This window comes from Spermophilus citellus (assembly GCF_964194105.1).
Source record: "Spermophilus citellus genome assembly, chromosome: 7".
In the NCBI taxonomy this organism is placed as follows: Eukaryota; Metazoa; Chordata; class Mammalia; order Rodentia; family Sciuridae; genus Spermophilus; species Spermophilus citellus.
Genome location: NC_138188.1, coordinates 107,082,886 through 107,102,049, shown reverse-complemented (window position 1 = coordinate 107,102,049; position 19,164 = coordinate 107,082,886). Strand labels below are relative to the sequence as shown.

General features: G+C 40.9%; 1 protein-coding gene and 1 long non-coding RNA gene across 3 annotated transcripts in view; both read right to left on the bottom strand.

The window, feature by feature from the left end:
• SLC49A4 (solute carrier family 49 member 4) overlaps positions 1–19,164 on the bottom strand; it is a 130,074-nt gene that overhangs the window by 7,090 nt on the left and 103,820 nt on the right. The window lies entirely within an intron of this gene.
• LOC308654010 lies at positions 12,180–19,023 on the bottom strand. The gene is made up of 2 exons (XR_014023153.1): positions 13,803–19,023; positions 12,180–13,704 (listed from the first exon to the last, which is right to left on the bottom strand). It is a non-coding gene; the product is annotated as an uncharacterized lncRNA (long non-coding RNA).

Sequence of the window (19,164 nt, the reverse complement as noted above, 5' to 3'; positions counted from 1 at the left end):
TGATTTTAAATCCTTTGAATATATACTAAGGAGTGGGGTAACTGGGTCAAATGATAGAACTATTCTTACCTTTTACAGGAATCTCCACACTGCTTTCCAGAGTAGTTGTACCAATTTGCAGTCCCACCAGCAATGTATGAGTGTATCTTTCCCCCTACACCCTCACCAGTATTTACTGTTGCTTGTATTCTTGGTAATTGCCATTCTTACTGAGTGAGAAGAAATCTTAGTGTAGTTTCAATTTGCATTTCTCTAATTGCTAGAGATGTTGACCATTCATATTTCTTCTTCTGTGAACTGTCTGTTCAGTTCCTTTGCCCATTTATTGAGTGAGTTATTTGCTTTTTTTGGTGTTAAGTTTCTTGAATTCTTCTATATCCTGGATATTAATGCTCTATCTGAGGTTCATGTGGTAAAGATTTCCTCCCATTCTGTAGGCTCTCTTTCCACGTTCTTGATTGTTTCCTTTGCTATGAAGAAGCTTTTTAGTTTTTGATACCATTTCATTTATTGATTCCTGATTTTGCTTCTTGTGTTTTAGGAGTCTTGTTAAGGAAGTTGGTTCCTAAGCCAACATGATGGAGTATTGGCACAGGGTCTCTGGTCTAATTCCTAGGTCTTTGATCCACTTCGAGTTGAGTTTTGTGCAGGGTCTGAGATAGGGGTTCAATTTCATTCTGCTATATATGGATTTCCAGTTTTCCCAGCTCCATTGTTTAACAGGTTATCTTTTCTCCAATATTACATATTTTTTAACCACACATTCTCTGAAAAACTTAGTTACACCCTCACCATTTTTATGTTGACATGTAGAAAGAGTCATTATGATTTAAAAAGCTGTAAAAGATATAATTTCTGGCATATTGTAAATACCGACATTTAAAAAATGAAACTATTCCTTTAAATGCAGCCAATAGAAACTAAAAAAAATACAGCAATGAGTTCTGTAACAATTGGAAATTTTACATTATTCCTTTTACTTTCTGAACTTGCATATCATTCTACCTCCCCCACAGAATTTTACCCTCATGTATTTTTAAGCTTGAAAGCCTTTTGTTATTTTTTCTGCATCTGAAATATAAATTTGAGTTGTATTTTTTTAATTTAAAAAAAATTTCTGTGAGATCTAAGTTTAAAAATTTATTTGGCATCGAGATGTCATGATTATTACTGATATCATACATTAGAGAGATAGTCAAAGTTTGACAATTATTAAACACAAAGCCAAATGTTAGAGAGGAAGGGTTTAGAGTAAATGTGAGTTATTGTTAGAATGAGAAAATTCAGAGAAAGACAGAGAGGGGAACAAAAGTGTGGAAGTGCCTTAGTACAAGATAGGTTTTGGATTTACAAAATTATGTGTTAATGATTGTTAAATGAACCATTTACAGAAGAGTTTACAGTGTTTTCCTGCTAGAGGATCTGTGTTAAAATCGATGTTAGAAATTTTTTAAAATAGAGAAGTTGTCAATGATAATGAAGAGACTTGGGCTGGGATGTAGCTGAGTGGCAGAGCATTTGCCCAGCAAGTGTGAGACCCTGGGTCTTGTGCCCAGCACCACACACACATACACACACACACACAGAGCACATACACACACACAGAGAACACACACAGAGCACATACACACAGAGAACACACACACACACACCACACAGAGCACATACACACAGAGAACACACACACACACACACCACACAGAGCACATACACACATACAGAACACACACACAGAAAACGCGCGCGTGCACACACACACACACAAGTGAAGGAGAGACTTGAGCCCAAATGAAAGATGAATATGAATTTATGGTATTCAACAGTCTTGACAGAATTTAATAAAAATGGTAACACTTTTTGAAGAAAAAAATACAAGAAAATCTTAAGATATTGGCAAATCTAGGATACACAAAGAACCCCTAAAATCCAATAAGAAAGCAAACCACCCAATTAAAAGAAAAGAGGGAAAAAGAGTGAAGAGACCCTTCACTGGAGAGGATTTATGAATGGCAAATAAACATGTGGAAAGATGATCAACATCATTAGTCATTAGGAAAATGCAAATTAAAACCTTACAGCACCTTTGTACACTTAAAACAGCTCATGTTAAAAAGGCTGGGGGTGAGGCTCAGTGGTGGAGTGTGCGAAGGCCCTGTGTTCAATCCCAGCACCACCAACAACGATATTAATATAATAATTATTATTATTAATAAAAATATAAGTAAAAAGGCTGACCATACCAAGCATGGTGAGGCTATAGAACCCCAGGAGCTCTCCAACTCTCAGCTGGTGACAAGGTAAAATGAAACAACCACTTTGAGAAACAGCATAGTGTGACAAAATGAAATTAGACCCCTATCTCAAAACTCAACTCAAAGTGGATCAAAGACCTAGGAATTGGACCAGAAACCCTGTGCCTACGAGAAGAAAACGTAGGCCCAGATCTCCATCACGTCAGTTTAGGAACCAAATTCTTCAACAAGACTCCTAAAGTGCAAGAAGTAAAATCAAGACTCAATAAATGGGATGGTATCAAACTAAAATGCTTCTTCATAGCAAAGAAAATAATCAAGAGCATGAAAAGAGAACCTAAAGAATGGGAGAAAATCTTTGCTACCTGCACCTCAGATAGAGCATTAATCTCCAGGATATAAAAAGAACTAAACAACAACAACAAGTAACCCAATCAATAAATGGTCAAAGGAATTCAACAGACACTTCACAGAAGAAGAAATATGAATGATCAACAAATATATGAAAAAATGTTCACCTCTACAGCAATTAGAGAAATGTTAGTCAAAACTACACTGAGATTTCCTCTCATTCCAGTCAGAATGGCAACAATGAGGAATACAAGTAACTATAAATATGTCCAGGATGTGGGGGAAAAGGCACACTCAGACATTGCTGGTGGGACTGCAAATTAGTACAATCACTCTGGAAAGCAGTATGGAAATTCCTCAGAAAACTTGGAATGGAACCACCATTTGACCCAGCAATCTCACTCCTCGGTCTACACCCAAAGGACTTAAAATCATCATACTACAGTGACGCGGCCCCATCAATGTTTATAGCAGCTCAATTCCCAATAACTATGGAGCCAACCTAGGTGCCCTTCAACAGATGAATGGGTAAAGAAAATGTGGTGTATATACACAATGGAGTATTACTCAGCCATAAAACAGAATGACTTTATGACTTTTGCCAGTAAATGGGTGGATCTGGGGACTATCCTGCTAAGGAAAATAAGCCAATCCCCCCAAACCAAAGGCCAAATGTTCTCTCTGATACACAGAGGCTAACTTACAATAGGCCAGAGGGGAGAAGAGTAGGGGAGGCTCACTGGAGGAAGGGGGGAGTGGGGAAGGGGGGGGTGGAAAGACAGTAGAAGGAATTGGACGTACCTTTCCTATATTCATATATGCCTATGTGACTAGTGAAACTCCGCATCACGTACAACCACAAAAATGCAAAGGTACATACTCCATGTATGTGTGATGTGTCAAAATCCACTCTACTGTCATGTCTATCTAAAAATAACAGATCAAAATTAAATTAAAAAAAAAGAGAGAGAAAGATCGAGGCAGTTCTCAGTGCAGCAAGCCCTTATTATACGATCAGCCAGCCACTCCTACGTGTCATAGGGAAGCTTTACATTTATTCTTTCCACTGTGAGATTTTGATAATTTCCCTATGTGAAATAAGCCCTCAATAGGTAGATTAGCAGGAGGAAAAATAAGAGGAAGAAACATGGGAGCCATACACAAAGAATGAGGTTCAGAGAAGGGCTGGGCAAGAGAAGCTTGTCTGAGCTGGACAGTGGGATTGGGGTTTGGGTCTGGGGGAGTAGAAGAGAGGTACAGCAGGCCATGGAAGGCTGGAGGAGCAGGTGCATAGAGAGCAAGGGTGGTCATGTTATGCAGACAGTCTCCCAGAGAGCTGCCAAATGTGGTCATCTGTCCAGGCCAGGTGTCATACCCCAATCTCTTTTTCCTGTGGAAAGCTCTTTCCTAGCCAGGCACAGTGTCCCACGCCTGTAATCCCGTGGGTTGGGAGGCTGAGGCAGGAGGATTGCAGTTCAAAGCCAGCCTCAGCCAAAGTGAGGGGCTAAGCAACTCAGTGAGACACTGTCTCTAAATAACATACAAAATAGGGCTGAGGATGTGGCTCAGTGGGTGAGTACCCCTGAGTTCAACCCTGGTACAAAAAAAAAACAAAAAACAAAAAACCTTTCTTAGATAGGAGAGGGCCTATGGGAGAGAAAAGCCTGTTTACATATGCTCTGGTTGTTTACTTTATGAATGCAGATTTCTTTTACAGACATAAATTTCCTTTACAAAGAGGCAGAATTTCAGAGTTAATCCTGTCTGCAGTTTCTCAGAATAGCCATCTTCAAATATGCCAAAGAAACCTATTTTGGGATGGCATATTTTTGGGGATCCCATGGTACTTACCCAAGAAAGAAGGTACACAAATGTTCATCACAGTTTTATTTGTAAGAATAAAAATGCCGCACATGGTGCAAATATCTATGCATAGGTGAACAGATAAACCAGTCGTGGTACATCCATTAAATGGAATATAACTCGGCAATAAAAAGGAGTGAACTACTGATACAAGCACCCTCACGCAGGAATATCAAAGCATTTACGCTGAGTGAAAGAAGCCAGACAAAAATAAACAGCAGAATTCTGTATGATTCCATTTATGTACAATTCCAGAAAACTAAAACGAATCTGTAGTGGCAGAGGCACATCATGACTGCCTAGGGATGGGGCATGGAGAAAGGAGGAGGGAAGAGACGGAGGGACATTAAAGCAGGTGATGAATGTGTTCACTCGTTGGATGGTGGTGATGATTTCATGGTGTGTGTACACGTGTCCAAACTTCACTCTTTAAATATGTGAGGTTAATTGTACAACTATACCTCACTTCCACAAAGTATTAAAGAAACTTGAATTAAAAGTCCAAGAAAACAAAAGAGACTAGCTTACCTCTTTCAATGTTCCTTTTACTAGAAGGTGTACTTCTCATCTGTCAGAAGCAAATAGGGAATCCCCTACCTCCCCCTCTTTGCAATACTCAAGTCTCCTCCCCTGGAAAACAGGTCAAGGTGAAGGAGAGGTTGCTGGAAGCTTGTCCTTGCCCCTGGGAATGGTGAAGAGGCAGAGAGGATGGGTTCAAGATCAGTGTGCTTTATTCTAGCCTGAAACATAGTTAGATAAGGTGTGTGCATCCTTGACAGAGTGTCACAGGAACATAGTCCTGTCACCTTCATTGTCAATCACTGATGTACTTAACTTTGCTTTTTCACAACTCTTCCTTGGGGAATGGAAGAGGTGAGGTTATTGAACAGCACTGATATCCTGCCTGATCTCCCATTCCATGATAGGTCTGAGACTTCAACTGGAGTCCAGGTCCCCATCCACAGTGCCATGTCGCCTGTTACAGAAATGCATAGGAGAGGTGGATAAGGAGCTGTGCCCTGGCTCATGATAACTTGTTACAGTCATCGTGGACATGGATTGTTAAATGTCCTCTCCCACTATTTTTGGCAGTGAGGAGGTTTTCACATTTCGGGACCCCGTCAGTAGTACTGCTGAAGTGTGAGAGATGTGTCTGGTTGGTAAAGCGAGGAAGAGAGACTATGAAACAAATGGGAAACAGCACAGCCCTGAACTCCTGTCAGGGTGAGCATCTCCGATGAGGTTTAGGGACAGTTCTTGGTGCCCTCACATCCCTCAGGCTGTGAACCGTGAGTATTCCCATGCCCTGACTGAGGTACCCTGATGCACAAAGATGACCCTGGACTGTCAAACTCCAGCCCCACCATTTCTTTCTCAGCTGTGTGATTGGGGGCAGTGACATTCATCTTGCAAGGATTTGTGAAGAGCAAATTGATTGTTGAACAGGGTGTAGTTCAAAATCCGGGCAATACAAATAACAGCCCTTGGGAAGACTCCTACCAGTGTTTGAGGAAGGGTTCCCAGCACCTGCTGTTGGTGGTGGGGGCCTGGGTCTCTGCAGCCTGCAGCCTGGGCTCTATCCTAGCTCCTGGGCTTACCAGCTATTTGACCTTGGGCGGTTTGCTCCTCTCATGCAAAATGGAGCTAATTATAGAAACTACTTGGGGTTTTACTGTGAGGGCTGAAGCATAGAAATTGCTTAGAACAGTATTAGGCACCAAGCAAGCTCCCGAAATTCTCAACATTGTTACTGAGCTAAGCACTGGGGGTTTAAGGCTTCTTCCTGCAATCTGACTCACTGGTATGTCAAAGTAAATATGGAAAATAGGATCTGGGGCTTTGCAAAACTTGCTTGGTTGACAAAATTTCAAAATATGCCCTACCTTCCTTTGGGGAGCAAATGATAACCAACCACTAAATTATGCATGAAACAGCTCAGAAACCACTGGTGAAAAATAAGTCTCCATTATAGAACCTCCCCAACTCCATTTATCCAAACTTGAGAATTTCCCTCCAACACTTCTGGCATTTGCCCCCTTTCTGCTTTTATTTGCTAGAATTCAGAATTGAACAGGCTCTTACAGCCTGGTACTGGGGGTTGAACAGGCTTTTTCCTGGTACTGGGGATTGAACCCAGGACATTCTACCTCTGAGCTATATCCCCAGCTCTTTTTAAAAGTTTGTTTTGAGGCAGGGTCTCCCTATGTTGCTGAAGCTGGCCTCAAACTTGGATCTTCCTGCCTCAACCTTGTAAGGAGCAGGAATTATGGGGGTGCACCTCTGTGCCTGGCAGGTTCAGAGTTTTATATAAGAGAGAAAAGGCTGAATCATGGCCGATGCATATTCAGGTGTGCAGTTTAAGCGGAGGAAATAACAGGAAGGGCGAGGAGGCAGTGTGACTTCACCTTTCCCACCTGAGCAGATCCCTGACTAAGGGCCGGCTCGCTTACTGGGGGAGCCTAATGGGACTGGAAGAAGAGTAACCCCGGGATACATATCAAATCTGAATTAAGGGTTTCTCCTTCCAGGTAGAAAATCTTAGTAGAGAAAATTTCTAAGTAATTCTCAGTCTAAGAAAATAATTAGGAACTAGGACAAGGATAAATATACAACTATGTATTCCCCAGAATACATCTCCTCAGGGACAACTTCCGTCCAACAATCAAATGTAATATTTTAAATTACAAAATTTTCCCTTGTCACGGGAAAATGTTCAGGATGTCAGGTTAAGGATATAAAAGTACAGTATGAACTATACTATATTTTAAAATATTCAGCGAGAAGAAAACTTTATTCTTTTCTGTAGTTAAAAGTCTTCAGTATATTATTAGTATTACTTTTTTGGGGGGTACTGGGGATCCAACTTGGGGCATTTGACCACTGAGCCACATCCCCAACCCTATTTTATATTTTATTGAGAGACAGGATTTCATTGAGATATTATTTTATAATAGAAAAACTATTTCAAAAATTGGGATGAGAATTCTGCTCCCTACATGGCAGAGGAAAAAACACACTGTGTGTTTACCCACCAGCATTCATGGAGTAGATGCAGAGGACTCTGAGAGGGATACAAGGAAGGGACAGAAAGGAAGAAGCAAATAATATCGATTGAGCAGCTCATTTTCCAGGTGCTTGATATTCATTATGTTATTTCATCATCACACCATCCATGTGCCCTGCACCTCAATACAAACCAAGATTCTCCAGAGAATGAATTTATTCTGGAGTGAACATTGCAATGGAATATGTGTGTCATAGGAAACACTATAGTTTATTCAAGAAGGTTGAGATAAGGGTACATTTTTAAAGGCAAACTGAGGTGGATTACAGGTTCTTTTGAAACAATCATCCTTAGCTATGAGATCAATAACAGCAGGGGTGCCAGTCCAAGGTGGAACAGTTACTGGACAGATATCTTTGCAGAGGCCTTTATGCAAGGTTGTGGTTTTGGTAGTTCTCTCTCTCTCTCTCTCTCTCTCTCTCTATTTCTTTTTGTGGTGCTAGGGGTGGAACCCAGGGCCTCATGCATGCTAGATAAATGTCCTGCCACTGAGTTGTATCTCCAACCCCCTTGACAGAGTCTTTTGTGATCATTCTTGTTATCAGGCAATTGTGGGTGAGAATCTTCCTTCCTGGACTTCCCTGCTCCATTTATCAAGGACCTTGACAGCAGTGATGCCTTTTGATTCTGAAAACTCTCACACAAGTGAAGTAAATATAATTATACAATTTCTCAGTAAGTATAATTAGATACACACACACACACACACACACACACACACACACACACACATATATACTTTTTAGTAGATGAGGAAATGGTTATGACCAAACGATGAAGGAATTCTAAGTCTCAGGGCCTGTAGTTGAAGGAGCAGGACTTGGCCCAGTCTCCTCTGCTTCCAAGCTCCTATTTTTCCCACCACATCTTGCTGCCTGAATGCTCAGGGAGTTTTGGCTCCACTTCTCTTGCCATTTGGAGTTTGATTAAAAACAAAATGCGGACCACGTTATCACAAGTGCTTTCAGTACACATTTATTGCAGAGCCACAAGCATGCAACCATCTTGTCAACATAACCATATTTCCTAGCTGAGCAGGAGATCACCATTCCCAAGTGCATTTTCCAAGGAAACGGAGGCTTGTCTGGAAGCCCTGCACTGTGAGTGATGACTAGAACCCCTATTCTGAACTAGGAGTTCTAAACCATTAAACATTTAATTACCACTTTGGCAAAGCAATGCACATTACCATTTCCACAATGTAACAGCACAGAGATTTTAAATGCATCTTTATTTTTCAGAATCTTCAGTATTCACAATGTGTAAAACGAAGCAGCATTTTAAATAAAACACTATGCCAAAACACAGTTTCTTAAAAAGTCCCGAGTGAAAGGAAGAAAAATTGCACATGAATAATATTTATCAGTGCTTACAGTTGACATTAACCATAGTTTTCTAAAAGGATAAAAATACTCAAGACTTCAACATTTCCTTACAAAAGTATAGTTGGCCATAAAATAAAAATCTATAAAACCCCAATATTACAAAAGTAAAATGAAAAAAAATTTATTCAAATGTAATACAATCTTTACATGGTAAGAATTATTTAAAAACACACAGGACACTTCACAGGTTGTAATGTGCTGCAATCGGGGGTGAGGGACTCATCACACATCCACACTCTGGCCTACCCTCCTGCATAGATCTACCAGGTGGCAGAGCCAGTGCTCACTGGTCCCCAGCATCTAGTTTCCACATGGACAGGATTTGAACTCCCTCCACGCACCCTTATATGCTGCACCCTTATATGCTGCAGAAAGTTTGCCCAGGCACATGGGATGTCACAGGAGGGGCAGCCCCTGCCTCCAAGGAGCCTGCATATAACCTTTATCTGCATCTTGGTGTTGCCATTTAAAAATCAGGTCCTGGAGCTGGGAGGCATCTCAAGAGATGATCCCCATCCTCTGTGACAGTCCTGACCCTTTCTCTTGCTTTGATCTCCAGAGGCAGGGGATCCATGGCAGCCTACTGGAGTGCTATTTCATAGTGGCAATCAGAAGTTCCTCTGCTGCAATTTCAGCTGAAAGTCATTTCCAGGACTGACCCAGATCCCCAAAGGAAAGGACTCTATTCTTCCAGACTGAAAAGGAGATAAGGGCTTCAGCACAGCCTGGGCCTGGCAGGAGAGGTTTGGGGAGGAGTGAACTGGAATGAGATTCTAGGCGTCAAGAAGGCCAAGACTGGGGATGGGGAAGGTGGAGCCAGTTAGGCATGGTGGGGCGTAGTGGCTGCTGGACAGTCTCCAGCTCCCTGCGGCTGCTTCCTCTTCCTCCACCTGTAGGCTGTCCCTGCCTACCTGTCTGCTCTGTGACGTAGTGCAGACCTTTGAAAGCCAGATGACAAATGGCATAAGAAGACTAGGCCAAGTACTCCTCAACTTGAAAATAGAGTGAGAACAACAGAGCACTTGGGCTTTTGGACAGTGATTTTGGCTGGACAGGCTTTTTCACTCATTTTTGGGCGTGTGACTGAGAGGGTGGAGGCAGATGGAAAGGTCTGAATGGAGGAAGAGATGGTAACTTTACTTGGATGGAATCCCCTTGGACTAGCCAAGATGACTTTGCATCTGAGAACTGCTATGCAAATTAGTTCCTCTGGCAGAGTGCATGGAAGACAACCAAGTGGTATGGAAGGCATGCCTTCATTTACAGAACATTGCTTTGGAGGGAGATTTGTGAAAGTTACAGATCTTGGACAAAATACAGCTTCCCTTGGGCAGCGGTGGATGTTTAGATCCACGCTGCTTTCTCAGAGCAGAATAGGACCCTCCCCTGTGCCAGTCAGGGCATCTGGGAGAACAGGGTTCCCAGATGGCTGGTTTTACCTTCTGGAATCCCCACATTCTTGGAGCCAGCTGCTCACATTTCAGTGAGGGAAGGAAGTGTGAAATGTGGAGGCTGTTCCCCACTCTTCCTTTGGAGGGTTCTTTATACTGATTTGTTCTGTTTGTCTTGTCTCCCCTCTGCCACTCTTTTGGGACCCCTCCCTCCCACTGCCATTCTTAGAAAGCAACTACTTCTAAGGGCAAAAAGGAATGGCTCTGGAACAGATGACAGGGGAGGTTGAAGCATCTCCATCCCTTGAGAGTTGAAAAAACAGTTGGCCAGACACGCTGCAGGCAGGATGAGCTTGGAGGCAGGAGACCAGGCCAGATGACTCAGTGTGAATGAGCTGATTTCTGGCTCTGCTTTCCAGAACCTGCTTCTACCACAACTCCATACCTCCAAACCTCCTCTTCTACCTCAGTTTGGCAGACGTATTAACAAAGAGGTCTACAGGGCTATTTTATTTTTGGTGGTGCTGGGAATTGAACTCAGGGCCTGTGTATGCTAAGTACTTGTTCTACCACTGAGTGATACCCCCCAGTCCTCAGGGCGGGTTTATAGTTCAATAACTCATCTCCTATGGTCTCATGGATCTCCTTACATGGTTCCAACCTCTCCCTTGCTAGGCTCTTCTTCTGGCCTAATCTCATGCCTGAATGAATACTGGCAGGTCTGAAATCGTTGGAAATTTGTTGGTTTTCCCTAAAAACCTTTCCACTTATTTTCAAGCCATCAAAACAGATTTTTTCTGCCTTTCCCTTCAAAGTTTGTCCACGGTTATTTTTTACTCAATGAAGTCCACACATAAGTGTACATTGATTAGGGATAAGCATGAAACATGTCTCTCTCTCTCTCTCTCTCTCTCTTTTTCTATTTTGTACTGGGGATTTAACTCAGGGGTACTTGACCACTGAGCCACATCCCCAGCCCTATTTTGTATTTTATTTAGAGACAGGGTCTCACTGAGTTGCTTAGTGCCTCGCTGCTACTGAGGCTGCCTTTGAACTCGTGATCCTTCTGTCCAGCCTCCCAAGCTGCTGAGATTACAGGTGTGCACCACCACATCTGGCCTAGCACAAATTTTTAATGGCTCATGAAAACAGGATTTAGAATATATTCTCTCAAGAGAGTAAGACTCCACATACAGAAACTAAGACAGCATAGATATGAGTTACAAAAGATTCCAACAGCCATTTTGGGGTGGTTGCTGGCTTTTAGTTATATTTTTATGAATACGCTCAATGGAGTGCAAATCTGAGGGCCAAGGTGACCTCTTATTTGTGTCTTCATCCTCAGTGTCTAGCCCAGTGGCCAGCATAGAACAGGAGCCCAAAATATACTGGTTGAATTATTGGATACAGATTTCTCCATCCTGCTTCTTTTCCTTCTTCTTTTAAAAATCTTTGTATAATCTGCTTCACCCAGTATTTGATACTGGCTATGATGAAATCATGCCTGATTTTATTCTAGAATGTTGTTATGTTCAAATTATATTATAAAGCAGAAGGAAAAAGATCATATTCTGCTATAAGATGAAAGGTACAGTTTTGTGTAAGAAAATTGAAAGTCAAAAAAATTTTCAGAATCTAGATAACAAAAATTGGTAAAGGAATACTGATAAAGTACGACTGAGTAGGAAAGGGAATCAGCATCTGGTTCAAGACAGTCATCTTTGCCCCAAATAGACAGGCAGCAGAAAATGGATAGAATAACAGTCTCAAGGAGTTTCCATAACTTCCTAGCCCACAAGGAATAGGATTTTGTAGAAGTTCCCAGTTTGTTTGAAAAGATAATGTCTAAACTGGGAGAACTAGTAGAAAAATATCGAATTCACATGGTTTTCTGCTTTCTGCTGTGTGCGACTAACAGATATAGATCAGAGAACTATAAAACTCTTCAGCCCAAAGGAGAATCCACTCTGACCCTCCCATGAGAGAGGCACACAAGTCCACAGAGAATAGTCCACTTACCCAGGACAAAGGCCAGGCCTCCTACTTCCCAGTGGTCTTCTTTGGGTTCACTGCTCTGTGTTAGAGTTGCAGTGAAGCTGCATACACTACACCTGCAGGTAGATCACATCTTAACGTGCTTGCTCCTCTGCCCTCACCCAGGAAGGTGTTTGCATAGCTCTGCTGGAAGAATCTGGCTCTGGAGAGATGACACTGTTGCATCTCACAGTTGTTTGGTACCATAACTCTAGATAATAAGTTCAAGGATCAGCCTTGCTATCTGACCTGATGGCTTGATTTCTACAGTTGCAAATCCAGGCCACCTCACAATGAATCAAACCAGACTACAGGATAGGTGTCTGACTCTGGTGAGCAAATGCAGTACTCCCACCTGGCTCCCAGAATGTTTTCAACATCAGATGACAGCTTTTCTCTTATTGCACTTGATAAATTTAATAAATCCTGAATTTCATATATAAAGTCCTACGGGAAAATAAACAGCACCTGAAGCTTATCTCCTACCACAGACACTGAAAAAGACATTTTTTTTCTTGTTGAAATGTATGCAGCATAATATTTCATGTGTTCACGTGATGTGGGGGGGCTGCTGTACAAATGGAACATGAAAGCACTGGGAAGCTCTTTAGTCTTACAGACTGCAGGTGCTTTGGTCATTTTCTAACACTGAAATAAGCATGGACTGGAATTTCTAAACTGGAAGAAACCCAGGGGAACATCATTATTCTATTCTCCCCTTATTTTATTTATTTATTTTTTTAATTTGGTTGTTCAAAACATTACAATTCTCCCCTTATTTTAGAGATGTTCATAAGTGAGAAATGACTTCACCAGGCCTGGGATAAGAGCCAGGCCTTCGGGCTCCTAGGCCAGTGCTCACTCTTTGTGCCCTCTCTAGTCCATGAGGAAATTGTGGGGCCAGCTCTCTTCCCTACTGCTGGTAACTCAGATAACCTAGTTCACACAGCTCACTTCCAAGCATATTCAGAAATAGAGAGAAATGACCAGAAAGGAGAAAGCTGGATGGGCAAGAGAACAGGAAAGAAAGAAGTGACCAAATGAAGCTAAATTCTTGTTCTGCAGATTGCTTCAAAAGTAGGGTGGCCACAAAAATATTAAGAATTACCAGAATCTCTATTTAAAAAAAATATGACAAGACACAAACTTATTCTCTCAACCTTCTTTTCTCTACAATATTGCAGGAGTCCAGAAAACCCTGTCAAGAAACTCTATTTGGATTCTGGGGAGGGTCATGCTTTGCTTTTTTTTTTTTCTCTCTCTCATAGCACAAGAACTTTACTTGAAGGTATAAGAATAGAAACTATATTTCCAATACAAATACAGAAGTGTGTATTGTATAAGAAGACAGGATAATACAGACACTGCACACACCTGGCTCTGTACCATCAAGTTTATCAAATTTCAGTGTATGATAGAACTTGATGATACAGAGCCAGGTGTGTGAAGTGTCTGTATTAACCACTGCTCTCCTTGAGAGTCATCTGGGGGGTCTCAGAAACTCCTGCTTCTGCCCATAAAGTTTATGCTGCCATGGTCCAAGAAATAGTTCCCTAAATGACTTTATTTAAAATGTCCTCTAGGAGAATTCATGATGACTGTCTAGAGAGAAGAACCAGTGAGATAGCACGTGCTTATGTAGAGGTGGACTTTGTTTCTGTCTTGGCTATTTCATAGTTGTTATACATTCATGCATGCCTTGCGTAATTTAAAAAACTTGAAAAGATGTGAGAGAAAATTAAAAGGATTAATTCTGGCTAATACATTGATCATTTATGGAAAGAATGCTGGTCTAGGAGTTGGGGGATCTGCTAAAACCCAGCTGTATCATTTAACATAAAAGGCTCTCTGTCTATCCTTTTATAAAACATGCTGGTTGGATTAGGTCATTTCTTTCATTCCATATTCCTGGTAAATAAATAAGAAGAAAGCTAATGTAAATTAGACAAGCCTAAATTAAATACTAATTTAAAATAATTTTCTAACATTAGGGTGAACATGAAGTATTTATAAGTTAGCCTTGCCAATTTGTTAAAGACTGTGAGATATCCTTTATAAATTAGGAGAGCTTGCAGGGCATCCTAAGAGTGCTGCAATGTTTGGGTAACCGATTTTCTGGCAACCCCTTCAGGGTTCGGAGACTTACAGTGCACTAAGTCCAACACATTTAGAGCTAAAATGGTTTGATGTGTCTTAGTATTTTATCAAAGTTGCTAAAAATCAATTTCATGCTTTCTTTCATTTTTTAGCTAGGCTTTAAATTTTTTAAGTTAAATCTTGTTCAATGAACAGAACAGCTAGGGCCGAGATAACTTCTGCTCTTTTAGAGAGAGGGCAGAGATGGAAGGTTATTGTTTGAGGTCTACCAGGTTCTAAGGCACATAAAGCAATTAGCTCATCTTTTAAAAAATGCAATAAATAATAACTATACACTATCCAAGACCTTTGCAATTCCCATTTCAGGGAAATATTCTAATTTACAAGACTTAGCTGTGAGAACTGTTTAATCTTTTCCCTGGATTTACTTAGGTTTTGCTTATGCCAGTGTCCTGTTCAGGAGAGAGAAGCCCAGATGTGTGGCCTTGCTTTCCACAGGAGTCTGGGGAGGGTTGGGGGTGAAGGTCTGTGCTAGAACATCAGGGCAAGGAAGCCAGAATTCTGGGCCAAAGTTGAATTCAGATTCACACAAGTTCTGGACACTGAGGCAACAAGGAGTCAGAGCCTCAGAAAACAGTATGGTGAGAAGAGGCTGCTGTTGTTTCAGTTCTGATCAAGAAAGAGCTTAAACTGGAGAGACTGAGAAACATGTAATTGTCCTCTCTGCTCCCAGCCTCCCTCACTCCCAGCTCCCAGCCAGAGGTAACGCCTCAAGGGTCTCCTCACAGCCTGGTTTTCATTCCTAGAGCCTCTCCTAAGTCTGAGGCTCCAGTGGAACAAGTGAGCAAGAATGGGAGCTCGGGACAGCTGAGAGGTGGGTGAGCAGACACTCGCTTCTGCTGAGCACAGGGCCCCAGGCCTGCTCTTAAAGCAGCACCCCAAGTGAACTTCCACTCTTCTAGGATGGTCTCACACTTTCCCCTGAGTAGTGCTTATCTTTTTTTTTAAGAGAGAGAGAGAGAATTTTTTAATATTTATTTTTTAGTTTTCGGTGGACACAAAACATTTATTATTTTTTTTATTTTTATGTGGTGCTGAGGATTGAACCCAGCGCCCCGTGCATGCCAGGCGAGCGCACTACCGATTGAGCCACATCCCCAGCTCCAGTGCTTATCTTTTCTTACGGACTAGCAAAACTGCTTGATGGTAATAGAAATAAACTTTGTCTTATCCCCTTCTGTTCAATAATTCCAAATTATTGTGGAATTGTACTCTTTTCTGTATTTATAAGTCTGATCAAATGATCTGTTTCTCTAAGGTGACATTATATGGTTTTCTTTATGTCTTTGTTTTTGCAGTATTGGAGATCTATCCCGGGGCCTTGTGTGTGCGAGGTAAGTGCTCTTACTATTGGAAAGAATGCTGGTCTAGGAGTTGGGCAGTTCCCCATATCACAGCTTCTGTACTTGCCTGATGATATGGTATGATCATAGTAATTCCTGTACTTATTATTTCAGGGACAAAATTAATGTGATTCTTAACCTAAATTGAAAACAAATTTGCTATACATTTTTATTTGATCTTGAGTTTAAAATGAAGCTTGTATTCAGGCAGATTGCAAGACAAATGCCTGGATTTTAGTACAAATAAGAGTTAAAAAAAACTAATTAAAAGATAAGTAGATGGGGATTTAATCTTTTCAACTTAAAATCCCTTAGCTTGGATCCTTCATTAGAGAAGCTTCATAAAAACAAGCTGTAAACATTCTCAATAATTAAACATGAATATATGATCCATGATAAAACCTGGCCCTGAGGCCATATGTTTAAATATACAAAATTACATGTGCACTTGATTCCCGCTTGTTGTTTTAATAGCTCCATCTTCCAGTGAAATGCACTTGTGTAATTATCTTATTGCTTTACCTCTACCATGGATCATATTAAAAACTGCTTCTTCCCATAAACTGTGAAGTATTAATGGATAAGCCACAGGGAACTTACACTATAACATGTCCTTACCAATTAATAATGATGTTAGCTGGGTTTATGAGGACTGAATTATTCATCAGAATCCTTCATACAATGTCACTGCAAGTTAAGACTTAAGAGATGTTAGAGCACCTACAGGATAATGATTTATTTATAAATTTTACTTATAATCTCACTTGTAAATCAGTGATCACCTCGATTTAGTTCCTGAACTTTTCATACTCGATAATGACAATTCACTCATAAGTCCCATCAATTTTGGACACAGAAGAATATTCATGAACCCATGAAATGATCTAAATTAACCTTCCAATTTGTGAGGTAAGGAGGAGAAACTCTTTTGGGAATAAAAATGTGGGTCTTAGTTCTACCTTTCTATTACACGGGGTCCTTCCTCTCCACAGTTTCTCTATCTGTGGATTTAACCCACCAAAGATAAAACATTTTTGAAAAAAAAAATTGTACCTGTACTAAAGACAGATAAAGTTATTATTCCTTAATAACAACACAGTGTAACAACTATTTACATGGTGTTTACATTGTATAGGTAGATGATTTAAAGTATAGGGGAGGATTTAAATCAGTTATCTGCAAGTACTAATACATTTTATACAAAGGATTTTGATCTCTGAGGATTTTGATATCTGTGTATGGGGGGTTGTCCTGGAACCAATCTTCCATGGATATTGGGGGATAACTGTAACTAATACTTTGGCAAGATACTTTACCTTTCTTGGATCATTTCTGTAAATTCTAAAATGAGGGCTTGGGTTAGTGGAGGGTTAAGATTTCTTCCAGTTATAAGACTTCATTTGGGTTCTACAATGTGTGTTCAAAAAGTACAAAGATAATAGCTAGTCTATTTTGATGCAGGCTAGGAATAAAAACCAAAAAATTATGATTTGCAATGTTCAGATAAATAACATATGGTCCTCTCCCTACACACAAGCCTTTGGTTTTCTTCCTATCAGGCCTGGCAGATGAAATTTTGATCATTTAAAACAGCTGCAGTTTGTGATTAGAACAATGATCAACTGGAGGGGTAAGCCGACCTGGAGGGGACCTGCAGGCTCGGCTCCCTGCACCTAGGCCAAAGAATAGTCAGTGCCTGGTCCAAAGCAAGAACTGTTAATCACTGCCCACTTGGGATGTCTTCCAGCTAATCAGTTACTGAGGTATGTATCATTTTGTTTGTGTTATTCTGTACTTTGCTAAAAGTAGAATGAACTGTTAATTAAAATGTTTTGTCAGAAGTCTCATTATAACAGGATTTGATATAGCATAGTCCTTAAACACAATGGTGTGACTAAACCCCATACTCCATGCTTCTTTCCTGCTTTCTAAATGGAAAGGGGTGGTGATTATTTAGCATCCAGGTCATGGACTACTAATATCCTTAATGCTGACTTTCAATCATCTTCAAGAATTCTAACTTCACTTTATTTCATTTTTATTTAAGAAGGACGAGAGAGTCAATTGGAACCAAGACTAGCTTTCACAGGATTTCTTCTCTTTCCCAAGTTCCTTCAGTTCTTGATGCTAAGTGAACAGGTGGTTAGAAAGGGAGATGATTCAGGACTGGGGTTGTGGCTCAGGGGTAGAGCGCTCGCCTAGCATGGTGAGGCACCAGGTTTGATCCTCAGCACCACATAAAAATAAAATAAAGGTTATAAAAATTTTTTTAGAAAAGGGAGATGAGTCAAAGGTGAATGAAGGATGTTCATTTCGAGGGTTTTCTTATTTTTCTACTTTCACAATCACATTTTTGGAAGACACCAGGCAGTCCTAGAATCCTCCTCCAGGCCTGAGGTGAGTTAATGCATAGTCTTGAGCTTGCTAAGAGGGCAGGGCGAGGCATTTGAGGTGCTTGTGGAGCGTGATGGTATGCACACATGCCCTGACAAGTAGGAGTGAGGGCTGCCAGCTTCCTTAACCACGCTTCCCCACCCTAGCTGACACGGGACTGGCTTACACTGTCCAGAAAGACAAGTAAAATACACACTTAGCTGAAAATGGGGTGACAATTTCAAGTGAGGTGAGAGAAGGGAGCTGGAGGAAGCAGAGAGTAATAAAGGTAGTGTTATTCTTGACTTTGGGGAAAGTGTTTGTTTTTTCTGTGTGAGGGGAATCATGTAAATGTTAAACATTTGAGTTAGCATGCTACCACCACAGAGGATTTTATGTCATAGTGAAATCATGTCTGAGAGCTGTCCAACGAGTTACTGCTATTTAAAAAAAATCTACCATTCATAGAAAAAAAAAATAGGTACTGGCAAAATGCTGCCCTCTCAAATATACTGACTTCATACAGAATTGAATATTTACAACCTGAACTGGAACACAAGGGTGTGATTCAGAAATCACTCAACAGATTGGAAAATTTTGATGTTAGAAATTGTTCTTTTCAGGGTCATTTAATAAAATCTAACCCTGGTTAAAAAACAGTTGGCGCTGAACTTTACTGCTTATGCCGCCACATGTAGGTTGAAGACACACATGCTCTGTGTGGTTGGTCATTTTGCTTTTAACAAAGTGCTCAGCCATAACGGAACCACACTCTTCATACAATAGTTATCGCAACCCTACCAAGCAGTTAGTCACCCTTACTGTAGATATTTAAGGGCCTCGCAGATGAAACTGTATTCAGAGAAACAAGGGTGAGTTGAGATGGAGACACAATGCTTGTGCTCTGAAGTCCCTGGAAAGCACTTGATCCCCATGACACGGATGGCCAAA